The sequence below is a fragment of the Colobus angolensis genome, unplaced genomic scaffold (genome assembly GCF_000951035.1).
Source record: "Colobus angolensis palliatus isolate OR3802 unplaced genomic scaffold, Cang.pa_1.0 Scaffold228, whole genome shotgun sequence".
Taxonomy (NCBI): Eukaryota; Metazoa; Chordata; class Mammalia; order Primates; family Cercopithecidae; genus Colobus; species Colobus angolensis.
The window spans coordinates 3,151,693-3,167,485 of NW_012115466.1; the positions used below are offsets into that span (position 1 = coordinate 3,151,693).

General features: G+C 35.6%; 1 protein-coding gene and 1 pseudogene across 1 annotated transcript in view; one reads left to right on the plus strand and one right to left on the minus strand.

Moving 5' to 3' along the window:
- The window catches only part of LOC105513302 (inactive N-acetylated-alpha-linked acidic dipeptidase-like protein 2), a 245,318-nt gene that overhangs the window by 31,414 nt on the left and 198,111 nt on the right, over positions 1 to 15,793 (minus strand). The gene's annotated exons all lie outside the window — the stretch shown is intronic.
- Positions 827 to 1,492, plus strand: LOC105513296 (annotated as a pseudogene).

The window sequence follows — 15,793 nt, forward strand, 5'->3', positions numbered from 1 at the left end:
CAGGCTGGTCTCGAACTCCCGACCTCAGGTGATCCGCCCTCGGCCTCCCAAAGTGCTGGGATTACAGGTGTGAGCCACTGTGCCCAGTCTGAAGAATTTCTTTATAAACTCACAATCAGCTTGTGGTCCACCCCGAGTCCCAGATCTTGTCCTACTATGTATAACTTGTAGCTAACACAGTGAAAATAGCTAATCTAGTATGGCTATTAGCTTCAATGCCCAGATATTAAAGATCATTTTAAGTTATATTTGTAAAGTTACTTGTATAAATATTAACAATGTTCAATATTAATAATTAAACACAACATACTATTCATACAATTAAGATTAATTTTAAAGAACTATCCAGACCAAAGGCATTAATTGAAAATATTTAAAACAATGCCTATCCGTCAAATGTAGCACTTGCCATTTGTGGAATATTTGACAAATTGCTCACACTCTGTAACCTTTTTTATAAGTGAAGTCTATAAAACAGAAATCACATCACAGCACTTTGGGAACATGTGGATGAAATTCCATTTGTATTTATGAACTTTTCTTCCTTTCTTTCTCCACAGATATGTTTATAAGTGAAATAGAAAGGGAAGTTTTATATATTGAAATCCAAGTATGATTTCCCTGGCAGCCTATGAGTACTTTCATCTTTCTCTTGAAAAGAAAGTCTGTGAGAGCTTGCTAAATACAGTTGGGGTTTGTTTTCTTTCTGCATGTCTTTGGGTTTTAACAAACCGAAACTAGCTTTTTCTCCCTCTCTTAGCAGGGGTGCCCATAATTTGCTCTCTCTCATTTTCCTGTTACCCAACTCTCAGATATAGCTGACATCATGGGTTTCAGAGACCTGAAAAGCCCTGCTGGCCTCCACGTGCTCAATAATTACCTGGCAGACAAGAGCTACATCGAAGGTTATGTGCCACCATAAGCAGATGTGGTAGTATTGGAAGCAGTCACTGGCCCATTGCCTGTGAACTTGTGTCTTGCCCTGTGTTGGTATAGTCACATCAAGTCTCATGAAAAGAAAAGGCCAGCCTGCCAGGAGTGAAGAACCCTTTGGGCAAATAGCTCCTGCTAATGTTGAAGACACTATAGGAAGCGGAGCTACAAGTAGTAAAGATGATGATGACATTGATCTCCTTGGCTCTGATAAGGAGGATGAAAGTGAAGCAGCAAAGAGGCTAATGGAAGAATGGCTTGCCCAGAATGAATCAAAGAAAGCCCAAAAATGTCCACTTGTTGCTATTTTCAGTCGTGCTAGATGTGAAACAGTGGGATGATGTGGCAGATATGGCAAAGCTAGAGGAATGTGTTAGAAGCATTCAAGCAAATGGCTTAGTCTAGGGCTCCTCTAAACTAGTTCTGATGGGAAATGGAATGTAAATACTTCAAATCCAGTGAAGATGATAAAGTTGGAACAGATACGCTGGAGGAGCAGGTCACTGCTTTTGAGGATTCTGTGTAGTCGATAGATATGGCTGCTTTCCATAAGACCTAAAATTCACCCCAGATCATTGCACTTAAAATAAAAACTTGAAAGAAAATTATAAACAAACACAGCTCAAAGTCTCCTATTGACATCTGTAAATAGCAAGAAAACAATAATTATTTAGAGATAACACAATATTTCACTTTCTTTGAAAAATTTGTAGGAAAAAGAGATGAATAAAATATGTTTAAAGAAAAAATACAGAAATATGTACATACAGAAACAGGTAAAATAGCTTTAAAAAGAACTGGCTTCACACAAAGTGTCATTATTTTATTTAAAGGTTAATAACAATATTTCTTGGGCCAAGCATTTCCAATACACCACCAGAAGAAACCCATTAGAAAGCAATGTCCCTGACAACTCTTTCTAAATTCACTGTGAGGATTATATGAAGATTCATCATATTCTTTTTCAGTTAAGACTAGCAGGTAGGAGGAAAAAGCAAAACTGAGCCATCTATTATTCACTTCTTTCTTCTTTTCACTAACGCCAGGATTAAGTTTAGACAGTCCGAAGAAACAGCACATGTCCTAATGTTAAGGATACTGCTGAAAGGTGACACTCTAGCTGCCCTAGAGAAAATAGTTTAACAATCTGAGTAGACTCAGAAAGCCTTTCCTTAGACCTCACTTACCGTAATTCCACCTCTTTTCTAAAAATGAGCTTACCAGCTTTCATACAAATATCTTGCTCCCACAGACACAGAGCGTCTCCACGGGCTTTTTCTCTTTTCAGAAGGTTCTCTCTGTCTCCCTCTACCAAGTGTTGATTAGGCATCCCCCAACTTATCATTCCTCCATATTCAGCAGATTTGGCCCCTCAATTATGACATCTCATGGATGTAGGTATGTTTACTTATTGTTTCATTATACTCTGTTTTCATGATTCTTAGACGAATAACTGCCTCCCTCAGTAGAATGGAGACTTACTCATTGCCTGTATTGAGTTACTAATATATTCATAGAACTGAGCCCAGGGCCTAGCTGAGGGTGAATAACCAATAAATATTTGACACATGAATAAATTAAATGACTTAATCAGTAGATAGATGAATAATTAATCAACCAAAAGGTACTAGAATTGATTGACACCTATGGGTCATGGTTGGTCTCTGGATTTAGAAAACTCCAGGTTTCCACATTTTGCCTAACGAAGTTTTTCCCTCTCCTTCAAACTAACGATGGTTAGATAATGTTTACTCAACAGTAACCAAACCATTCAGTTGAGAAGCATTTTTCTCACAGTAGAATTTTACCAAATTGCCATTGAAAAAGAAACCATTGTTCTATTTAAATCAAATATGTCTAGAGTGCTAACACTATTAGTAATCTGTTCTCAGAGAACTTAATTAAGTGGACGCATTTAATTATGGCACATAGAGTAATTTCAGTATGGGTTTGGAATGTACTCTACAAACACTATTGACTATCTCTGACAAGAAAGCCTGAATGCCAGACATGATGGCCCAGGGGTTAGAGGATTCTCAAACAATGTAGTAGCCACAGCTGCGAATTCAGTGTGGGATAACTCAGTGTCTCAATTAACTACGGAAAGTCCCCTTTAAGGTGAAGTCATTGATCACTTGGATTTTAACAGCCAACGATCTGGATTCCTTTTCTCGTATTGAGTATAAGCGGGAATCTTAGTGACCTTGACATCTGAATGCATGGAGTCATGGATTTGTTACACAGCCACCTAAGGCTCTCACTGCCTGAATCCAGCTGACAGCCTAATTAAACAGCAAGAGTTCCTGGAGGGGAACGTTAATGAGTCTACTTGGCAGCCAACAGTCTGTTCCCCAGATGGTGCAGGGGTTATAAATTGTCAATAGGGTAAGAGTAGTGAAGGAAGTTGAGGAAAATACAGAAAGACTCCTACATCACTGTAACTTTCTAAGATGCTAGGTCCATGATGAAGATATTTGGAGATATGGCAACTGGGGTGAGGGTAGAAAAGTAGTAGCGCATCTATTTATCTTGAACCCTAAGAATACATCAAGAATTGCTTTGGCTTTTCAAATGAACACCACCCTGTGGTGTCTGGGTAAACTGAATGATTATTTCAGGCATGTTTGTCAGGTTGATAGTGACTGAAAAGAATGGTAACATGATTAAAGCCCTACCATGTTTGTAGTTGGTATTTATTATTTTTCTATTTTTTCCCTTATAAATAGAATCTAGAGTTAAAAAAAAAAAAACAAAAAAAAACAAAAAACTCTGGTATTTCTTTTCCTCTTACCTGGAATGTGGACAAAACCCTTGGAGGTTTAACAGCTCTCTTGTGGCCATGGTGCTACAGTCTCAAACAGAGAGGATAGAAAGGATGGAGTCCTGATGATAGCGTTGGCTAGCCAGACTACTTTGCACTACGGACATCCTGGCTTAGAAAAGTTGCCTCTCTTTTTTAGGCCTCTATACCCAGGTTTTCTGTTACAAAAACCCTCCCTTATCTCCGATTTTACTTTCCATGGTTTCAGTTATCTACAGTCAGGTCAAATGTTATCTAAACATATAAATTTCAAATAGCACACCATTCTGAAAAGCATGATGAAATTTTTATGTGTCCCACTAGATCTTACCCAGGGTGTGAATAATCCCTTAGTCTAGTGTATCCGTGCTGTATATGCTACCCACCTCTTAGTCATCAGTATCAACTGCTCTGGTACTAAAACATCAAGATCTTCATGGCTTGATGAGCCAGGATTACCTGAAGCAGATAATCAGGTGATACTGGCTGATCCTAGGATAAAAACAGTATCTGTAGGGTTGAGAACTATTCAAGGTTTAAGGCATCCACTGGGGGAGGGCCCTTGGGATGCATCCCCAAGGATAAAGGGAGACTGCTGTATTTGCAGCTGAATACAACCCTAACTTATACTGTTATTTTTCTAATAGAGAAAATAAAGCTTAGGAAACTAAGCGATTTGTCTAAAGCAACATATCTAGTAAAAGAATCATAAACTCCCTATGTAGTTTTCAGGCCACCATATGGTTGTGTGATTTCACCTAATGCAGCCACTCCCAGGGTGTATCATGAATGCTCCATTTCAAACATATTAAAAAGAGAACCTTAACGTTACAGTTGCCAAAGAACTAATTAAGAAATCCATGCTCTGAAACCTAAAAGTGTCCACATATTAAAGTAAAACAATACTTAGCTGTAAATATATTTTAAGATAGTCATTGAAAAACTCAATTCTGATCATAAAATTCAATCCTATAAATAAACCAAATGATACATAAATGGTTCCTGAGAAATGCTACTTCAAGTCTAACCAGAACAATGAACTCCTCTTTCCATTAAATTGCTTACTTTGACGTCACCATAAAAAAAAAAAAAAATGGTTTTAGAAGTTAAATCTCTACTTTCATGATGGCTTCAAATGAACAAACAATTTCAAGTTGCCACAGCAAGCACACTGAAAACATATTATCTCACTGTCATCACAAAACAAGAAAAAAAGGCTTTGGGGGCCTTTCACAACGTTTTTGAAAATGCAGTAGAAAAAAAGAACAATTTTTGCTTTTTTCTACATAGCCATTTTCTCCCTTTCTTCCTTTCCACAATGGATATAAACTTGTCAATTTGATTTTAACCCTAAAAGACATTTTCCTGGCAGATAATCCCTAGTTTGAACAAAAATCATTTACCTTATATTGTTTGTCATTTTAGGGGAAAAAACCCACATACAGTGTATAGATGAAGTTAAATAAAAAATGTAGCTTTCAATTACTTTTTATTTCCAACTTATCAAAAAGCTACAGAAATTAAAGTACAAATCCCACTACCAAAGACATAGTAAAAGGTTGGAAGAATATTCTAAAGGTCACATTATCTTAATGAAGTGCCACTTCCTGACAACATGGCTATGAAATTGGAGTAATATACTCGATTTAGTGGGAAATGCTCTGTGAAATCCATGCCCTCTGCACTCTAAACAAAGACATGGGTAATTTTCTTAAAAGGTCACACACAAATGTATTATTTAAAACTAGGCATTTGCCAGTTGTGAATATATGAAAGGTGAATATCAGATGCAGGAATTCAGATTTTTTTTTTTTATAAAATGCCAGAGGTTTTCACGTATGTTTTAATAATATAAAATTGTGTCAGCTAATTTTATTCTTTGATCTGTATCAGTTTATCAAAATACTAAAGGAAAAATTAATCTGATGAGTCTAGTAAAATTTCATCTAAAACCATCTGACTCACTAAAACTTGAGAGTGAGTTTGGGTACATTTACAAAGCTTGTGCTACACTTGTCTTATTTTAGCATTTTATTGGGTAAGTTGCAATGTTTCTATGTATGTTACAACTAACTTTTAAAATACATAGTATTATTGGAAAGGGATTTCTCAATGTCAGAAAATCCCCTAGTGTAATATCTGTCATTTATGTGTACTATAGATAAATGCTTGAAGAATAAAAGTATTACAGACCTGTCAACCAGAGAAGAAATTTAAAAAATTTTACATACCAAAGTCCATGATTAAAAAAACACATTGTCACCCTGCTATGGGAAATACATGTATTTTGTCATTTTTCACAAAGTTCATTTAGCCAGAAAGATCAAATAATGACAATTCAATGTGAATGTTAACTTTAGGGGGACTCCAAAACAATTGCTACCCCTCCAGTTATATGACAAGGACAGAATGTTTGTATCTCTCTAAAATTCAAATGTTGAAATTCAAACCCCCAATGTGCTGATAGTACTAGAACACAGGGGCCTATGGGACATGATTGGGTCATCAGAGTGGAGCCCTTGTGAATGGGATTAGTGCTCTTATAAAAGAGACTCTGTAGCATTCCCTCACCCCTTCTACCATATGAGGACACAGTAAGAAGATGGCCATCTATGAAACAGGAATCAGGCCCTCGCCAGACACCGAATCTTCCGGCACTTTGATCTTGGATTTCTTAGCCTTCAGAACTGCAAAACATAAATTTCTGTTGTTTATGTGATACCCACTCTATGGTATTGTGTCATAGTAGCCTAAACAGACTAAGGCAGACTTCTAGGCTGGTGGCTTTCACTATGTTTGTGGAGATGATGGTTTTCAGAGATATCACAGAGCTGGGAAGAAGATGATGAAAACAGCACACTAAAATGCTACAAAGTTGGCTGTTGTTCTTGAAATGCAGCTGTTTTTCTTGAATATATGCTCCTTGGATTGTTGTTAGCCTTTGTATATGCTGAGTTCCCTAAAAAGATGAATTTGACAGTTTTTGCCAGTATGCTTACTGCTGTTGCAGAGAAACAGATTGTTGGAAGTCCTTATTTCATTATCCTCTGAGAAACTTCTCTTTTCTGAGAAGGAATCCAAAACCAGTTCTCTCATGGAGAGGGCTTTGATGAAATGACTGCCACCTGTGCTTCGATAAACCAGACATTCATATTATTTGTCTGACACCTCCACTCAGAAATATGGGCAACAATATTTTCATAAAAATGAAAAAAAATAGTATGAAAAGCTAAACTAAGGTAAACAAATAGAACTGGTTCCTGAGGAAACAAAGGTAATAAACCCCTGATAGTCAAATGGCTGCCCAAAGACCAATAGCATTGCATCACTAGGATCTTATTAAAAGTTTAGAATCTCAAGCCCCATCCAAATCTCACTAATTCAGAATCTGCATTTAAACAAATATCCAAGAAGACACATGCACAGAAAAGTTGATGAAGCACTGACCTAGAAAATAGAAGATAACTTTTAAAAATCAACTTAGGGATAATTAACTTAAAAATGATATTGTAATTTTCTACTTCCCCAAAATGCAGACTTGTAAAAATGAATTAAGCGGAAAGGAAGTATTGAACCCTGAAAACTAAAAAATATTATTTTCAAAATTAAAAAAAATCATAAAGTCTACACATATTAATGGTTGGAGGTTCTTCTTGAGTGTCTCATATCTCTGAATATCTTATGAAGCAAGTCACTTATTACCTTTTGTTTCAGACTCTCTTTCCAAGAATATTTGAATAGTAAAAAGCCTTGGAAAATAGTGATAATGTCCCTCCACAATGAAAGGAAGTTTTGCTTAAAGCCTTAGAAGATAGACATAGTGTTTATCTCTGGAGTAGAAGGAAGGCATGCTTCCTATCCATCTTAAAATATTTTAGTTCTCTAAGCTTGGGATTTCTTGGTTGTAATTCTTGAGCAAGTATCTGGGCTCATCCTTGCCACCCTGTGTGACTCAGCCACAACAGAATTGACCTAATAATTTGATTATCATATTGCCTACTATACTGTGAGTAATAAATCATTTTTCTCTGACGCAAGAGTCTCGTGTCTTCTTCCAGTATTCATGAAACTATGGGAGGCTAACTTGTTACCCTGAAAGTAAATTAAAATCTCAAACCTTTCACAGATTTTGAAAATAATAAAATAGACAGTAGTAAATACCAAACTTGTAACTTACAGGATAAATAATCAAGGAAATCTCCCTGTATTTTGAGAAAAGATAACAGAAAAATTATAAACACAATTTAAATGACCTCGGGATCCCAGAGATAGAACAGAAACACTGTACAAGGAAATAACAAAGATTATAGAGGAGAAGAGAAAATGAACTAAGAGAAATTTTCTTCAAAGGGACATTCATGTCTTCAGATGGAGTGTTCATGGAGAGTGTGATGCAGTAAGAAAGTCAGACTTAAACTTAGTTATACCACTGTGAAATTTCAGAAGTTCAAGGAGAAAGAGAAAATCCCAAAGGCCTTTATGAAAAATCAGATTTTCCACAAAATACCAATAATCCAACAACCATTAGATTTCTTATTAACACAGGCAAAATTTTATGTTAGAAAACAATGTCTTCAGGGTTGGAATGGGATGGTGGAAATAAAATATAAACTGACAAATATATATAAACATCTAAAATATCATCTTATTATGTGTAAAGGGATAATCAAATAATTTTCAGGCACGGAAAGAATCAGACATTGTACCCTTTCACTCTCTGTGACTAGAATTAATCAAGGAGAGACTCCACCAAAATAAAAATATAATTAAGAGATTAATAGGGTTAAGAAGCAGTAACCGCTGAGTAAGACTCAGAAGTGAAAGATACTAGAAAGAAATTAAAACCGATCTGTAAGACTTTGATACTTTTAAGATTCTCTTGCCAGCACATTTTCTATGGATCCAAACAACCTATGTGACCCCACAACAAATAATAATTATATAAATGTAGTATTACACTTTGATCATTAGTTTTCAATGGTTGAACACTAGGCTTATCACTCTCACCTATAAAATATATCTGAACTGACAGGAGATTATATGGATGACCATGAATGTTTTAATTGTTTTATGTGGCAGCTCAAAACTTTTATGATTAATAGTTTACCAGGAAGATAACAGTTACAGAGTCTCCTTGCAATACACGAGACAGATAATGAGATAGACAGATAATAAATGTATTTATGGTCTAAATATTTCAACAAATATAATGCGACAACAGAAGCAACACAAATATCAAAATAGCAAGATGATCTCAGACTGGAGATGAGAGAGAGAAATGATTCCAATCATTCTTCTCATTTCTAACATTTGAGTCCAGTTCAAGATCTGATACTAGTCCAAAAACAGAAAAATCCCTTTCTGGAGCCACTACAAAAATATAGTGTATTTTTTTTTCAAAATTAACATACAAAATCCACTGTGTTTCTACACACTAACAACAAACTATACAAAACAGAAATTAAGAGAATAATGCCATTGACAATAGCATCAAAAAGAATAAGATATTTAGGAATAATTTTAACCAAATAGGTGTGATGAAAACTATAAAACATTGATGAAAGAAATTGAAGAAGACATATATAAATGAGAAGATATCCTATGCTCATGGATTGGAAGAATTAACATTTTCAAATATTTGTATTAAGTAAAGCAATTTATAGATTCAAAGTAATCACTATCAAAACTACAATGGCATTTATGATAAAATAGAAGAAACAATCCTAATATTCATATAGAATTACTAAAAACTCAATAGCTAAAGCAATCTTGAGCAAGTAGAGCAAATCTAGAGGCAGTACCACTTCCTGATTTCAAATTTAATTACACAGCTCTAGTAATTGAAACAGCGTGGTACTGACATTAATTCAGACACATAGACTAATAGAAGAGAAATGAGAGCCCAGAAATAAACCCATGCATTTATGGCCAACTAATGTGACAAGAGCATCAAAAATACACAATGTGGAAATGTTAGCCTCCTCAATAAATGGTGTTGGGAAAACAGATATCCACATGCAAAAAATTAAAATTGGATCCTTAATCTACTTAAAATAGATTAAAGACCTAAACCGGGCCAGGTGCTGTGGCTCACGCCTGTAACTCCAGAACTTTGGGAGACTGAGGAGGGCAGATCACAAGGTCAGGAGTTCGAGACGAGCCTGACAAAAATGGTAAAACCCCATCTCTACTAAAAATACAAAATTTAGCCAGGCATCGTGACACGCGCCTGTAAACCCAGCTACTCACAAGGCTGAAGCAGGAGAATCACTTAAACCCGGGAGGCAGAGGTTGCAGTGAGCCCAAACTTTGCCACTGAACTCCAACCTGGGTGACAGAGTGAGACTTAATATCCAAAACATGCAAAGAAATAATATAGCTCAATAGCAAAAAAATCAAATCATCATATTTTAAAAATTGGCAAAGGACTTTGTGCTAGTCTGGTTTGGATTGCTATGGAGGAATACCTGAGGCTGGGTAATTTACAAAGAATAAATAAGTTTTATTGGGCTCCTGATTCTGATGGTTGGAAAGTTCATGACTGAGGATCTGTAACTGATGAGAGCCTCAGGCTGCTTCCACTCATGGCACAAGGCAAAGGGATAGCCAGTGTGTGCAGTGTGTGCAGAGATCACACGAAGAGAGAGCAAGCAAGAGGTGGCGAGGTGCCAGGCTCTTTTTAATAACCAGCTCTCATGGGTCAGAATTAATACAGTGAACACTCACTAACTCCCTAGGCAGGGCATTAATTTATGAGGGATTCACCCCCATGACTAAAACAACTCCCTTTAGGTCCCATCTCCAACATTGGGTATCACATTTCAACATGAGGTTTGGAGGGGCAAATATCCAAACCATAGCAGAACCGAATAGACGTTTTCAAAAGAAGACATACAAGTGATCAATAGATATAGGAAAATATGGTCAATACCACTAATAATCAGAGAAATGCATATCAAAATCTCAGTGAGATATCACCTCACATCTGTTAGAATGGCAATTATCAAAAAGTTGGAAGATAAGAAGTGATGATGAGGATGTGGAGTAAAGGAAACTCTTATTCATTGTTGGGGGGAATATAAATTGGTACAGGCACTATGGAAAAGAGTATGTTAAAAGTTAAAAATAGAAGTATCATGTGATCCAACAGACTCAATTCTATGTGTATATTAAAGTGAAATAAAATCAGTATCTCAAAGAAACATCTGCTCTTCACTTTCACATTTATTGTACCATTATTCACAGTAGCCGAAATATGGAAACAACCTAAATGTTCATTGATGAGCAACTGGATAAAGAAAAAGGGGTGTATATACAGTATTCCATAAAACAGATTATATATATATACACACATACACACAGTATATATGTGTGTGTGTGTGTATATATATATATATATATATACACAGTAACATATGATTTGGCTTCAAAAAAGAAGGAAATTCTGCCATTTGTGATAACATAAATGAACCTGGAGGACATTATATTAAGTGAAGTACAAGAAAGGCAATTACCATATGATCGCACATATGTGGAATCTAAAAAATGTCTAAATCAGAAGCAAAGAATAAAATGCTGGTTGCCCTGGGTTAGGAGTTGGGAGAAATGGAGAAATGTTGGTTAAAGTGAACAAACTTACAGTTATAAATAAATTCTGAGGACCTAATGTAGAGCATGGTGACTATAGTTAACAATAATGTTTTGTACACTTGAAATATAAGAGCAGGTATTTAGTGTTCCCATCATAAACACAGAAAAGGTAAGCCTATAAGGTGATAGATGTATTAATTTGCTTGATCTTGGCAATCATTTCACAATATACACATATATTAAAATATACATCGCACCTTTTAAATATGTATAATTTTTGCTTGTCAATTAGACCTCAACAAAGTTGAGATATAAAAATAAAGATACAGATATACAGGTATAGATATACACAGTGCATCCATAATTATAAATTCATGTGTTCCTCTAAAGCCTTCAAATGCATATAAAGCATAGAAGGAATGAAGGGAGCATCTAGCCAAAGCTACAGTGTCATTGTATAAATGTGTTAAGGAAATGCATGGAAACCACACTTTTAAAGATGCTCTCTTTACTTTTGCAGGATGTTTGTCTGAGTGTCACCCATGAGCAAAAGATTACTAAGATCTATTAAACAAATGAAATATAACTCTAATCCTGACACTGGCTTTCAATATCTTAAGAAAATCCCAAAGACCTCATAGTTTTGTATAGTTTATAACTACTTAGAAACTGTTTAAAGAAGAAAAGAGAGGGTGCTTTGAGCAAAACTTCAAGTCATTCTGCAAATATGTGTTCGCAGAAACAGCAAACTTTAAACATGGTTTCCTCCATCTCAGCTTGTAAAATTTAGATTTTCTTATATATTAACATCTTCAGAAGTGAAAAAGTATTAATTATACGGAACATATTTTTAAGAACCTTGAAAATAAGAAGTGCCAAATGAAGAACACTGTACTCCAAATTTGGTTAATAATATATTCCAGACACTAGACCTAGAAAACATAGAATCAGCATGAAAAGTGACTTTTTAGACTGAAAAGTGCTATATCCACGATATGCAAAATATCGATAATAATGAATTTCAAGAGGCAGTTGCAGAAAATAAGGCTATGGCATGAATAAAAAGCAACTTTTTAAGCTGACAGAAAAATTAAGGCAGTAAGACAGGATGAATGGAAATGTATTGTAAATATACAATGGCATGCAAGCACTGTGTCTACAGTTACTTGTTGTGTGCTCAGGCATGAACATTTTCTGGACCCTGAGTTGATGCATCTTTTTAAATATGGGGTTCTGTATATTTTAGTGCAGAATAAATATTATATATCTTGGAAGAAACATAAGCATGAACACCCTTCACAGAGACTGAATTTGTTATGGCCTTGCCTGTAAAAGTAGAATAGAGGATTTTATAAATAAATGACTTTAGTTTTTATACAGCACTTCATAGTTTACAAAACACTTTCATATTTATTATCTCAATTGAGCCTTGAAGTAGTATACTATGGTAGATGGAAAAACGATTATTAGTGTTATAGAGGTGTAAAATGATACTCAGAAAAGTTCACATTCAGATGGGAAATGGAGGTCAAGATGGGGTAAAGATCAAAGCAAGTCTTCTGGCTACTAATCTGGCGCATTTGTCCCTTACATCACACTGACACTTTATGGAAATGACCCCTGTAAGTTTTCTACCACAAGGCTAGAAATACTTCAGAATACGTTAAGTTGCATGTCTAGTCCTCTTTTACACAAATATTGACTGCTTATTTTGTGTCAGGCTCTGTGAATGGTGCACATACAATGATGAAGGGGGAAAAAAAAACAGATTTTGTTTTAATGGAGATTATAGACTAGTTAGGAGAGAAACAGTACTGAAATTATTCCTTTAATTAATGGATTTCTGAGGTTGGGTGTTTTGATGAACAGTGATACCAGTTTATTAAAAAGTGGTACACTGGAAGAAAAGCAGTTTGAAAAGTTGATTACAATTTCGGGCCTGGACATGTTTATTCAGGAGTTTGAAACATCCAAATTAAGATGCTAAGTAGACAGATTGACACAAGACTGGAGCTTATAAGAGAGATCTTGGCTGGGATTGAGTGCATGTGTGTGCCCATATGCATGTGCGCATGTGTATATCTTTTTTGTGAAGTGTAAGATCTGTACATTTTTGTGAAGAAAAGCTAAAAACTGAGTAGTGTCAGTACAGAGTGTTAGGTATAATCTTGTACAAATTTGTATATTCAATTTCAAAACTAAAGGAATGAAAGAATGTGTGAATACATGAATAAAAAGAACAAGAAGCTACATAAGTATCAAAACCAAGTATTTTAAAAAATGAAATTGCTTTGGAAAAATGGAATATGGCTTTCCTGCTCTGTACTAAACTCGTGGTACTTAGTAAAGCCTTCACAGATAGAACTTCCTATACTTAGAGTACCACAAACTAGTCCTACTGTTTCATCTCTCTGGTAAGTTTAAAACTAGCAAAATAACGGTAAAGGGTCAAAGCACTCCAGGACAAAGAATACGAAGTAGGACAGCTTATTATCTACTTTTTATGATTCATGATGATCAACTATGAAAGAGCCTACATCAAATTACACTACATACCCCTATTGTCCGGGTCTCAGAAGACACTATCTGCCTGTGTACGAGAGAATAGCTCTGAGTGAATGTGGAAGAGCTGCGCAAAGGGGGAGGGATTGTGTATGTATCCTAGTCAGTTAAAGACCTAACAGCTCTGAGGTCAGGAGTTGGAGACCAGCCTGGCCGATACGGTAAAAACCTGTCTCTACTAAGAATACAAAAAATTAGCCAGGCATGGTGGCACATGCCTGTAGTTCCAGCTATTCGGGAGGCTGAAGCAGGAGAATTGCTTGAACCCGGGAGGCAGAGGTTGCAGTGAGCCGAGTTTGTGCCAATGCACTCCAGCATGGGATACAAGAGCAAAACTCCGTCTCAAAAACAAAAAACAAGAAACAAAACCTTACAGCTGGAAATTTATTAAAAATAACAAACAAACAAACAACAACAATGACAAAAACAAGGAGATAAGGAAAGAAAACATATTTTCCTTTCTTTAAAATGAAGGTCTATTGTTATATTTGGTCCAAAAATAAAAGGAGGCTATTCCTTGGCCACAATTGCATGTGATCTCACCGTGTGATTAATTCCACTATCAGAGAGTTTGTTTATTTGGTTTGACAAGATAGCATATTTCAGTCACCTTTAGATAGGACGGGCATTTGTTCTTTTTTTGACAGTACCAATTTATACCTCTGGTCCCAACACAATATTAACAGCACCCTCTTTCACTTTCAAAAGCGTATACATTTGCATGATAATTTTTTTGGTCACTATATAGGCAAAGCATAAAAAGAAAAGAAAGTTCCACTTCCACCTCAGCATGTAAAATTTAGATATTACATGCTAAACCCAGATGTTCTGAATCAGTAGGCCATTCAGTTTGGGACCAATGACTTTATTTCAAAAGAGCCTCTGATGTATACTCTGAGTTATGCATTGTTGATGTGAAGCTTCATTAAGAATTATTGGAACTAAAAGAAAATGCTTCATGGCAAATGGCTACATTCTGAAACAACAGTCAAAAGGACAAGTAGGTGGCTAGTCTAAAAGTAAAATTTTTGTGGTATCTTTGTGAATTTAATTTTAAGCATAAACAATTTTGCCTTATCAAAGGTCTACAACCTGAAATTGTGTATACTGCTCCAGGGGTGAGCAAATATGTAGTATATTAGTCATAATCTTGTGCTTCAAAATAAAAAGCGTATGCCTTAGGTGAGTCTAATTTAAAGTGTCAGTAAATTCTTTTATTTCTTATTTTATTTATTTACTCAATGTATAGCTTTATTAAAACAATTATATGTAGGCAACATTATTGATCAAAATCTCTAAAATTTTGTGTTTTATAATAAGATTTCTTAGCAAATACACACTTCATTTAGCATTCTTCTCACGAATCCTTAAAAAAAGTTAAGCTTTCCACTTCATGCTTTTATTTAAAGATTTTATCATAATATTTATTGCCTTTTACTCCAAGAAAAAAAACATCTAGGCTCAAGGTTTTTGGACTATCACGACAATAAAAAAGGTTGCCATATTTCTCTTCCTCTGTTGTAAGAATCTACAGTTTCAGTTAATCACTAGGTAACAATTAGGAGGGAGGTCAAGAAAGTCTTACTTTGGTTTTTTAATCCACACTCCCTTCCTTCAGTTTTCCCTTCCAGCAGCAGAGGCTTCATTCATTAGTACAATTTGATTCTAATGCAGTAGCTCTGTCTAGCACCTAAGGGGCATTGCAAGTATGAATGGGGATACCCTGGCCTGTTTATCCAAGCTCTTTGTAGACTCACACAAACATAACACTCCAGCCACCCCCTTAGAATTAGGGTGTGTATACCAGCATGCAGTCTAACTGGGAACGATCTACCTAGGAAAAAGGCTCACACAGGAGGTAGAAGCAGGCATGAGGCCATTTAGACAGAGAACTCCAGGTCCAGGTAC